At 47.8% G+C, this 11,555-nt stretch overlaps 1 pseudogene; it reads left to right on the forward strand.

Moving 5' to 3' along the window:
* Positions 1–5,331: 5,331 nt before the first annotated feature.
* The window catches only part of LOC101648123, an 8,241-nt pseudogene continuing 2,017 nt past the window's right edge, over positions 5,332–11,555 (forward strand).

Genomic DNA, 11,555 nt, shown 5'->3' on the forward strand with positions numbered 1-11,555 from the left:
TCTGCGTACACAGGGTCACTGTGGATCAGAGTGTTTGGGGGCCCTGGTTGAGACAATTCTTCCCGAGAAGGCCCTGGCCTGGTTTCAGCTCACATGGGGGGTTGTGCTCTGAATTCCACATGGCCAAGATTGTATCTACCCAAGTCCGTGCATAGACGGCCCTCAAAACACCCCAATAATAACCCAGGTGCTGTTGCGGCAGCTCTGACTCATGACACCCCCTCGTGTGTCAGTGTAGAATGTGCCCCATCGAGTTCTCCATGTCTGATGTTCCAGAGGTCGATGGTCAAGTCTCTCTCCCAGGCCTCCTCTGGGAGGACTCAAACCTCCAGTCTTTCAGTGAGCAGCTCGACACATCAAATACCCGCCCGGACCCGTGAGTCCAGGGACAGTCTCAGGGTGGGATTAGACCCCCAAGGAATACCTGAGCATCCACTCTGCAGCATCTCGAGCAACACATTGTTGATTGAATGGGGGTGGGGGGCTGTTAGCGGGCAAGACACCCATGCATTCTGCAAACTCTGCCCCGTGTCCTGAAGATCACCTCCCACCAAAGCGACTGCCGTTCAGTCCCCACTGGAGCAGGACAGGCCATCTGCTTCCCCTTCCCATAGCCCTGCCTCTGTCTGCACAGAGCAACAGCAGGTGCAGGCAGGTGGATTCTGCCAGAGAGCATCTGTTCCCCACCTGGCAGGCCACAGGCTGGGGAGGAGAACGGCCAGGAAAGGAGAGAGGATGAAGTGCATCCCGGAGCCCCTCCACCCACCTGTCTTCCTCACCCACGTCTTCCTTCTGCTTGTCAGCAAGCAGTGTCCAGCCTCTGAGGAGACATTGGGGAAGTAGAGGATTCAAGATTAGCACTGATGGAAGCATCCAGTAGGAAGAAAAGAGGCAGATCCCTAAGAAGGTGCTCATCTTATCCACCAGCCCGATCCACGGAGTCTGCAGATGGGAAGTCCAGTGAGCCTTGGTTTCACTGCCTGGGAGAAAATTCTTGAGACGCTCGAAGCAACACCCTCTCTCCCAAGCTTCCAACTTCCTGTGAAAGAACTCCATGTAGATGAGTTCCAACAAACAAGCAAACCGGTCACCCTTAAGTCCACTGTCATTCAGGCCGACCTCACCTATGCCAAGGACGACTGTGCCCCATAGGGTTTTCGATGCCTGATTTGGGAGGAAGGAGATCACCAGGCCTTTCTTCCAAGGCACCTCATGGTAGACAGGAACCACTAATCTTCTGGTTCACAGCCAAGTGTGTTTGCCATTTGCGCCACTCAGGGACTCCTGTAGACGGCTACAGTGGCCTCCAACTCAAGGTGCCCCATGTGCCACAGGCTCTCCTCCCTCCAGACCATGCGTCTTCCTGAGTCCCTCCGCTCGGTATGGCACCAGTGCATGTTCTTGTCCCCAGGCGCGGAGCCCCTGAATCTCTTTGATTCCTCCTCCCCTCAGCTGCTGCATCCAATAAGTCACCAAGCTCTGTCCATTCCACCCACGGAATGTCTCATCCTGCAGTTGTCTGGCTCTCTGAAAGCACACCGCTGCCTTGGTTCAGGACTCTTCTCTGGCTCCGATGACTTTTCCCCTACCTGCCTGGACCCCTGGTTCCCAACCTGGCTCTCTAGTATTCCAAAGAACTGGCGGATCTTCAGTATTCAAAAGAACTGCCGGAACCCGTGTGTTTCACCTCAATGAAATCTCAGGAATTAATAATAATTGCAATGTGTTCAATGGCTGAAGTCAAATTGTGACATCTGTCTAAACTCACTCACTGCCACTGAGTCAATGCTGACTCATAGCGACCCCCTGGGGGTTTCTAAGACTGTAATTGTTTATGGGAGTAGAAAGCCTGGTCTTTTTTTCTCAGAGTCAATGATAGTTTCAAAATGCCGACCATGAGGATCACAGGCCAATTTCTAAGCACTACACCACCAGGGCTCCACAGAGATGAATTCATGAAAGAGGTTTCCTGGTTGAGAAAAGTGGAGACCCACTGCCACTCCACCTCTACATGGATCCAGGTAGCTGCCTTCCTGGAACAAAAATCGAGTGCCCTTTTTCTTAGGCTCCCCTGACTCCTTCTGCCCCTCCCGCGCCCCACCCCGCCCTCAGCCCCCCAGCCCTTCAGGTTCCTTTCAGTGACATTCCGGTCCTGAAACTGCCCACACATTTCCCCAGCCTCACTCCACCCAGACGGCATTTCCCAAACGCCCATGCATTTTCACTTCCCAGTGACTTTGCTGGAGCCCTGGTGTCGGAGGAAGCTGTGTGTCGGGCTGCTAACTGCAAGGCCAGCAGTTCTAAACCACTAGCCCTTCGACCAGACAAAGATGAGGCTTTTTACTCCCATAAGGAGTTACCGTCTCTGTGAGTCAGAATTGACTTGAGGACCACGGGCTTCGATTTGGTGACTTGGGTCTGTTGTTCCTTTATCGTGGAATGTGCTCCCAGTCCTCCTTTGCCCCCAAAGCCCTTCTCATCCTTATACTCCATTGCCGATGTTCTTCCTCCATTACCCCGTGTTCGACACCTCCTAGATCACAGGGAACAGCTCCTTCACAATATAGTTAGGGTCTGCCCCATCATAGAGGCTCTTTGAGAGCTGGGGTCCCCACTGTGCCTTATGTAGTCTGGCCCTGAGTAGATTCTTGAGAGATGTTTGTTGGACCAATTGAAATATGAATGAATGAGTAGATGACTTCTCCCATAGGTTAAAATCAGCAGCATCCCAATGACTCATGGCTACCCCGCACCTTCCATGGAGCATAGGAGGAAAAAGCAGAGTGCAGCTCTGGATGGTTCTGTAGAGTTCTCCCACGGCCCCTGTAGTCTAGACTGGCTGCTTAGGACCGTAATGGCCACTCACTTCCAATAATTGTAACATTAATACTGTGAATACTAATAATAGCAGCTCTCATCTGTTAAAAGGCTATGAAGTTCCAGGCACCATGCCTGCCAGCCTCTTTCCATTACCTGATTTAGTTCTCAAAACAGCCCTATGAGGTAGGTACTGTTAGTACCATTTCATTATGTGTCTAAAGAAGCAAGCCAAGAGAGGTAAAGTAACATGTCCAAGGTCAAAGGGAAGAGCTAGGCTTCCAGTCTAGATGAGCTTGACCATAGTACTCTATTGTGCCTCTGGAGACCCAAGGACCACCTATCCCTGAACCATCGGCATGGAAGACAGGTTTATCTTTTTAAGGAGACCGTGGATGGCACAGGGCACGTTAGGATCTTAGGCCACAGTGGACAGACCACTGGCTGCTTGCTGTGCCCTGGCCAAAGCACAGGTTGCCCCAAGGTCCCTACACACCGCCCAGGACTCTGGGAAAGGCTCCCTGGTGAGTCAGTGTTAAGCACTCAGTTTCTCATTTCCATCAGCAAAAAGACTTGGAGATCTGCTTCCATAAAGATTCCGGCCCAGGAAACCCTATGGGCCAGTTCTACTATGTTGAATTACCACAAGCTGCGGATTGACTCCGTGGCACACAACACAAGCCTGGTCTCTTTCTGCCCTGGACATCTGAGCCCATGTCACCAAATGTCATCAGATTGAAATAGCTGTTTCTGCCCCTGGCCAGTCTTCTCCCTCTGCAGGAATGGGCAGTTACCTGCTTCCGATGACGGCTGTTTTCAACGTCCTGGCCAGTGTCGTGAAAAAAGGCTTGAATAGAACTGGGCCAGCAGGAAAAGGTAATTAGATAACAGTTTCTGATGAGGTGGGAGGACCAGCAGGTGTGTAAGGTCGGGAACCTGAGTCCTGGTGTGCATTTAATTAAGGAGCGCTGTTCTGTTCACACATTGGCTAGTGTTTTAGTCATCTAACCCTGCTGTGACAGATGGATGGCTTTGACAAACAGAAGTGCATTTGCTCATAGCTTAGGGGGCTAGCAGTCCCACTTCAGGGCACCCGCTCTAGGGGAAGGCTTCCTTCCTGTATCTTTCTTTGTCTGCCTGTCTGGTCGGCTTGTTTTCTGACTCCTCTGAGATCTCCATGTGGTTTGGCATCGATCTTCCCCCATCCCTGCTTCTTTCACCTGCTTGCTGAATCCCTTTTATATCTCAAAAGAGGCTCATTCAAGATGCACCTGACACTATTCTTGTTCACGAATATAATAGCAACAACTCATTCCCAAATGGGATTCTCATCACCAAACCAAACCTACTACCAGCTAGTTGAGTCTGACTCATTGCCACCCTACAAGATAGAGTAGAACTATTCCCTTAGGGTTTCCAAGATTGTAAATCGTTCTGGAAGCAGACTCACTCATCTTTCTCCTGGGGAATAACTAGTAGAATCAGACTGCTAACCTTTTGGTTAGCTGCCCAACTCATAAGCCAGTTCTCCTAGAGAGGTTAGTAGTTATGACACATATTGAGGGGTGGTTCACAATTCTGTCCATAACAGATGGTGAAGCTTCTCATAAAACCCCACCCCACCTCTTCCCCTGTAACTCTGGGTTGGGGCGGAGGAAGCAGGTCAAGAGTGCCAGCAAAACAGGAAACGTAGCGGCCAGAATCCCAAGCCCTCTTCCTCTTGATTAGGTAAAGAGCAACCCAAAGGGAACAGAGAGCGAATCCTGGGGAGGCAGGGCTCTGATAACCCTGCCACAGACAAAGGGTCGGAGGAAGGGGAAGAAATACTTAAAAATCAGTTAGGGAAGAGCTGGGAGTCATCCCATTTAAATTCTAACAAGGCCGGTATTCGAGATAACAAAGGCCACTGTGTTTAATTAAGGGTATAAATGGTAGAAATATGAGACAGGCGCTTTTACGAGCTGTTAATGAGGTGGATGGGAAACCTCTAAAAATAAACCACGGCGTGAGTTGAGAGGGTAATTAGGGGTGCAAAAATAAACAGAGGGTGTCAATTTGCAAGAAGTTCACTGCAAAGGCTCCTCCATCACGTCCTCAGTGTGCAGGCCCAGGAGCCGGGCCAAGAGCAAGGGGACCAGCATCCTTTTCCCTTGCCTCTCTTGTCTCCTTCCTAGACTTTTAAGAAGAAGAATGAGCTCTACATTCCACCCTTCCCAGCCCCCAACCAAGTAGAGGAGTGTGAGGCAGGCTATGCTTTGTTTAACGGGGACTCCCGAAAGACATCTGAGCAAATATTAAGAGATGAGAGGCCTTAGCACTAAGTGATGAAAATCAATGTGTTCCTGGCCTTGAAGCCGACAGTCATAAATTGTGCCTACCTGCGTGTGTGCCTGGATGCAGAAACACATGGCTGTTTCTCTCTCTCTCACTCTCTCACACACACACACACACACACACACTCCCTCTCTTAGAAATTGAGCTTTCCAGCCAAGGCCAATTACCGTACTCAGGAATATGGAGTAGGTGGTTGCTTACCCTTGAGGCCAATTTGAAGTGCTTTCAGACCTCCTACCTCCATCATGTCTTCTCTCCTTCTCCAGTGCTACTGGGGAAAAAAGTTGGTTGTTCTGTGGTCAGGGACGTTTGGGAAATTCTACCTGTAATAGTCCCCTCTGGCAGATGCGCATTAACACAATTGGGCACACTGAGAACTCCAGTAAGACACGGTGTTTAACCCAGCTCGTCCCAAACCAATCTGACCCATGGTGGAGACTGAATTGTGTTCCCCCCCCAAACAAATGTTGAAAACCCTAACCTGTGTGCCTCTGGTAATAATCCCACCGGGGAATGAGTTGTCTTTGTTTTGTTAATAAGGCAGGGTGAGTATAGGGTGTGTCTTGAGTCACCCTGTTTTGAGATATGAAAAATGTTAAACAAGCAAGTGGAATGAAGCAGGGATGGGGGAGAGTTGATGCTGAGCCACAAGATCTCCAAGGACTCAGGAGACGAAGTGAAGAGACAAGGGCCTTTCCCAAGAGCTAACAGGGAGTGTAGGGTAGTTACATAACCTTGTGTCAACTTGAAGATAGTAACAGTGACGGGGTGGAGTCTAGCCTGTCAATCAGGTCACAGCCTGATGATGTCTCCATTGGGCATGGCCTCCTCATGAGGATTCTGAGAACTTCCTTTCTTTCTCTCTGCCTCCATGTTCCTGTTGACAAACCACTTCAATCCATGCTGATGGCAGCCAGAGCCCTGGAGATGCGTCTACCACCAATGGATTGATCTACAAGACTTTTCACCCACTGGCCTGTGACCTTCCGCCTTCAGCATCATTGCATGCATTGCATGAGTCTAAAGAGAAATTGATGGACTAATATCGAACATATGGGTTAACATCGGACTTATGGACTTGATCGGGACTGGACTGGGATGTTTTCTCAATGTACAACTGCTCTTTGATAGAAAGCTCTCTCTTACACACATATAAGTGTCTCTGAATCTGTTTCTGTAGTCAACCCGGACTAACACAGAGAGCCTCCTAAGCTGTGAGGAAATAAATTTTGATTTGTTAATGGTACCGTAGAATGAGGTACTCTTCTCTTCTAATAGATATCTACTATGGAGAAGTGATTTTGAAATTGTACCCTGGAAGAGTTTTGAAATTGTAGCTGGAAGAGTTTGAGGTTCCTGTTATGTATTGAATTGTGACACCACCATCCTCACCCCACCCCACTCCCAAAAAGGAAGGAAAAGAAAAAAGTGTCAACTTGGATCTTGGCAGTTATGTAATGATGCAACCATTCCCCATGACAAGCTCTGATATGATCAGGATGGGATCTTATGCAGATCAAAGACTTAATCTTTGATGGAAGGGGAGTTGTCTTGGGATGAGACCAACATCACCTTACATCTTCAACATCACCTTATATTTTACAAGAGGTAAAGGGAGAGAAGCAAGCAGAGAGGGAGGGGCCTACTACCGCAAAGAAAAAGAGACTAGTAGTGGAGCGTGTTTTTTGGATCTGAGGCCCTTGTGCTGAGAACCTCCTAGACCTAGAGAAAGACTGATGTGAAGATGTGCGCTCTCCAAAAAAGACCCAACCCACGTGTTGACAGAGCTCACAGGAAGAGAAAGCCTTCAGCTGGGGCCAGTGCTCTGAATTCAGACTTCTAATCTCCTAAATTGTAAGAGAATGAATTTCTATGTGTTAAAGCCATCCATTTGGGGTGTTTCTGCTATAGCAGTGCCAGAAATGTGGTGCCTAAGAGTAAAAGCCTTCATTGTCATAAAGAAAATATTGGTGGAATAGTAGGTATCAAAGATGGTTCTAACAAGGACACAAATGGAAGTGAAGAGAGCCCGCTACCATCTTACGTCACACATACAGCACTAGATGATGTATTGTTGCTAGAAATGTGGATGCTAGATGTGCTTCTGAGGAGGCTTCGAAAGAAAATGACGAGCATGTGATTAGACAACATAGGACCAAACTAAACTCACTGACACTGAGTCAATGCTGACTCATAGTGACCCTGCAGGATTGGATAGAACCTCCCCCACCCCCATGAGTTTCCGAAACTAATTCTGTACGGGAGTAGAAAGCCCCATCTTTCTCCTAGACAAGATAGGAAAGGAGATGCTTTTTATGTCATGGGAAATAACTTGCCTGGATTCTATGAAAATGTTTGATTGAAGATGGAATACTTAAGGGATGCGCCTGGCTAGTTCGCTGAGGAGATTTCCAAGCAAGAGCTGAAAGGGGCTGCATAGTTTCTCCTTGCCAAGTGCAGTAAAATGTAAGAAGAAAAAGATGGCTTTCCAAAATGAACTGTGCAAAATGAAAAGAGAGCATAAAGGTTTGAATCATTCTATTGCACAAACTAAGGGGCTACACCCTGGAATTGTCCCCATGGGTGTGGCTACACAGCCTTTGGTTAAAGAGATGAATGAGGCCTACGGCTTATAGATCAAAGCGATCACCACAGTGGAAAATCCTTCAGCTTAGAATGAAGGAGACAGAGAAAGGATGAAAAGAAAGAGTACTATCTCCCTCTTGGAATTTGATGGGCAGGAAACAGCCAGAGGTATCCATGAAGCAGGGGCATCTCCTTTTCAAAGGGTGACATCATGGCTTCCTAGGTTTAAAAGAATCAGGCCTTGATCAACTCTGTTCCAAAGGTGTGTGTGGGGGGGGGGGGGGGGGGGGGGGTGCTAACTTGTGCCAGAGAGATGGGGCTGCTGCCCAAAGCTGAGGGGCGTAGGGGGACTGCCTTGCCCAGGGCACTCAGGACGGCCATGTCCAAGGCTCAAAAGAAGGCAGCTGCCAGAATGGGGATGCTCAGATGTGAGTGATAACATCTCCAGTGGGCCTGGAGGGTGGGGCTGAAGCCCTGGGCTGAGCAGTCTCCACCCAAAATCCAGAGAGCCTGGCCAACACCCAGAGTCTGGAGGGCAATGCCATTGCTCAGAAGGTTTCAGAGAATAGAAAAGTATGCTCAACCATGGGGGTGAATATAAATTGTTCGAGTGCCTTTTGGACATGCTTGGTGCCCACTATCCCTTCTTTCCCTCCAAAATCTCCCATTTGCAATGGGAATATCTACCTTGTGCATGCCGCACCATTGTATTTTTCTTTGGGGAACAGATAACTTGTCATCTAGATTTCATGGGTTCACAGATAAAAAGGAATTTTGCCCCCAGATGGAATACACCTAAAACCTCACGCATGTTTGACTTAGATGATTCAGAAGAATGGGATTTCAGACTTGGAAGTAATCTAAGCTTTGGGGGATGGTGTGATGGGCTAAAGATGTTTTGCCTGAGGCAAGGACATAAATTTAAGGATAAGGCCTAAGAATGACGTGTGCTGGGAATCTGTACTGTCAGTCTTAACCTCTATGCCTGTGGTTTTAATCCCATTTGTTAGTAGGTTGTCTTTGGTATTTGAACAAGGCAGGACTAATATAGGGTCTATCTTGTTTCCGTCTCTCTTGAGATATAAAGGGAGTTTCACAAGTGACTAAGCAAGCCTGGGGGAAGAGAGATGGCGGGGCACATAAAGAGCAGCCAAGGACAGAGCTCAAGGACACAAGAGCCTTCCTCTGGAGCAGACAGGGACGGTTCTTCTCTAACAGCACCCTGAATTCAGACATCGAGCCTCCTAACCATGAGCACAGCATTCTCAACCAGACGAGGGACGCTGTGACTGCCACGGCGAGCTGGAGCAATGGTGGGGCTCGTGAAAGACCAGACAGGATTACGATCGCTGTGCCCCAGTCACCACGAGTCAGAGCCCATTGGACATCACCTAGCAACCACAACAACTCATGAGGAAGTACGTTTCTGTTTGTTAAACTACCCATCTGTGGCATTTTTGTTATAGATATCTAAGTCAACCATGGAACCTTTCCTCTGCATAATACCATTTGCCATCCCCAGACTCCCCCCCCCCCCAACGGACTGCATCCTAGTAAAATTTGAGGACATGAAGCCCAACTCTGAGGGGCAGGGGAACTTAGCCGGAGGGAGGGGCAACCGTGGAACGCAGAATTCTCCCTGCCTGTGTACAGTGAGATCCTACCCAACTGTGCCTCCTTCCTCTGCTATAACCGATGATCTAAGTGGCAAATGTAGCCTCGGCCGTCTGCCCAATAAGGAATCCTGTGGTGCAATGCTACATGCTTGGGTCAAACGCATCCAATGGCTTTTTAGGAGGAAGACTTAGTGGTCTACTTCTGTAAATACTACAGGCTAGAGAACCCCATTGGGGGCGTCTACTCTGTCACATAGGGTCACTATGGGTTGTCATTGACTAGACAATCAAAGCAACCCAACAATATTAACACCATACCTCCTTTCACGTTACACAAGAATTACGGCGGCAGGAGAAGAAAACCCCATTTACTTAGAAAATAGAGGAAAGGAAGAGATCTCTAAGACCAGGCCATACTGCGGTTCCTGGTTCCAGCATGTATCAAATTCTGAAGCAGCAGGGACAGGCCAACGCCACTGGGAGACTGCCTACCTGCAGCAGCTGCCCCGAATCCTGAGAACTAGCCCCCAACCATGTTCTGTTATTTAGACCCAAGACTCCCTTCTTCAGGCCTATTAACCTCCTCTTAATGGTACAGAAGGAAAGTGGCCACACAGTACTAGGTGTGTCTGTCTTTGACCACATCTCAGCTTTAGCTGTGAGAGCTGCCTCAGTAGGAGGATCTCCTCTTTCCCTGGGGAAGACAGAGCGAGAAATGCCTGGAGGAATTTAAGGGGGTATCGTATTTCTCTGTTCCGCCTTCTCCCTCGCCCTCCCCAAACCCTTTTCCAATGGCCTAAATATCCATCTCTGTCCATCAGAGCCTTCATTTTGGCACTATAAACTCAATGAGATGGAAAATTAAGACTAGACCGCAGTTTGGCAAGGCCCATCCATTTCTGGATTTGGCTCTTAGTAATTAGAGAGCTCCAGCTATGGACAAAATGGACTTTCTGCACCAGAGTTACATAATCACCCTGCTTTTTTCTGTTTCTAAGCAGAAGATTCTGGGTAGAAACCTGTCTCGTTCCTCCTGACCTTTATCTAAAGCTTATAAGTAATAAATAGTCTGCTTTATTATCTTTACACTAGGCCACCAGGCCCCCTAAAGCTTCCCCTTTAGGATGCACAGAGTCTGGTCTCAAGGAATAGCGGGTGATTACTTAATTCATTGTTTCTTCGCCATAATCACAGCCTGTACCTTCCCCATTCTATAAAGCAGTTTTTTAAAATGATGTCTCTTCTCAAATATACTCTAATTACTCTCATGCTTTAAGGCTCATTGACTTAAAGCCCCACTCCTGGTACCAATTTTTCTTCTAATTAAACTTTTCCCCCATAGAACTGGCATCCTGAATTCAACATTCTAGCCTCCTAAACTGTGAGAAAATAAATTTCTGGATTTTGAAAGCCTTCCACTGTAAATAGCAGCACTAAATAACGACATGGTTTAAAATCAGGGGGAAATGTGCATAAGGCTCTATGCTTTTACACAATCTGCATGCTAAACACATAAGCTCAGGAGCTGGATTATCTGAAAAACTTGACATCAGTAACAGAGGAAGATTTATTAACAAACTGTGATATGCAGATGACACAATCTTGCTCGCTAAAAGTGAACAGGCTTGAAGCACTTCCCGATGAAAATCAAGCCTTTAGTCAGGACCAGGGCCCGGCATCAACAAAGCAAAAATCCTCACAGTTGGGCCAGTGAGCCAATGAGCAATATCATGATAAACAGAAAGGAATGAATTTGTTAAGGATTTCATTTTATTTGGATTCACCATCAACACCCATGGAAAACAATGTTAAAGAAATCAAACGATGTATTGAATGGGGCAAATCTGCTGTAAAAGGCCTGTTTGAAGTGTAAAAAAAGCAAAGATGTCATTCTGAGGATTTAGTTGCACCTGCCCCACGCCCGACTATTTTTAATCATCTCCTATGTTCAAACGATGAACAAATAAATAAACTACAGAAGTGGAGATGCGATGCATTTCAATGATGATGTTGGCAAAGAAAACTGAATATACCATGGACTGTCAGCGAAAAGAAGCAGCGTGTCTTGGAAGAAGGGCCACCAGAATGCTTCTTAGAAAGGAGGATGGTGACGCTTTGTCTTTCATACTTTACACATGCTCTCCGCCAGGAGGGACCAGGCCCTGGAGGAGAACACTCTGCTTGGAAAAGTACAGGGTGAGC

This window comes from Echinops telfairi, unplaced genomic scaffold (genome assembly GCF_000313985.2).
Source record: "Echinops telfairi isolate 266 unplaced genomic scaffold, ASM31398v2 ScPeMD7_443;HRSCAF=831, whole genome shotgun sequence".
Classification (NCBI taxonomy): Eukaryota; Metazoa; Chordata; class Mammalia; order Afrosoricida; family Tenrecidae; genus Echinops; species Echinops telfairi.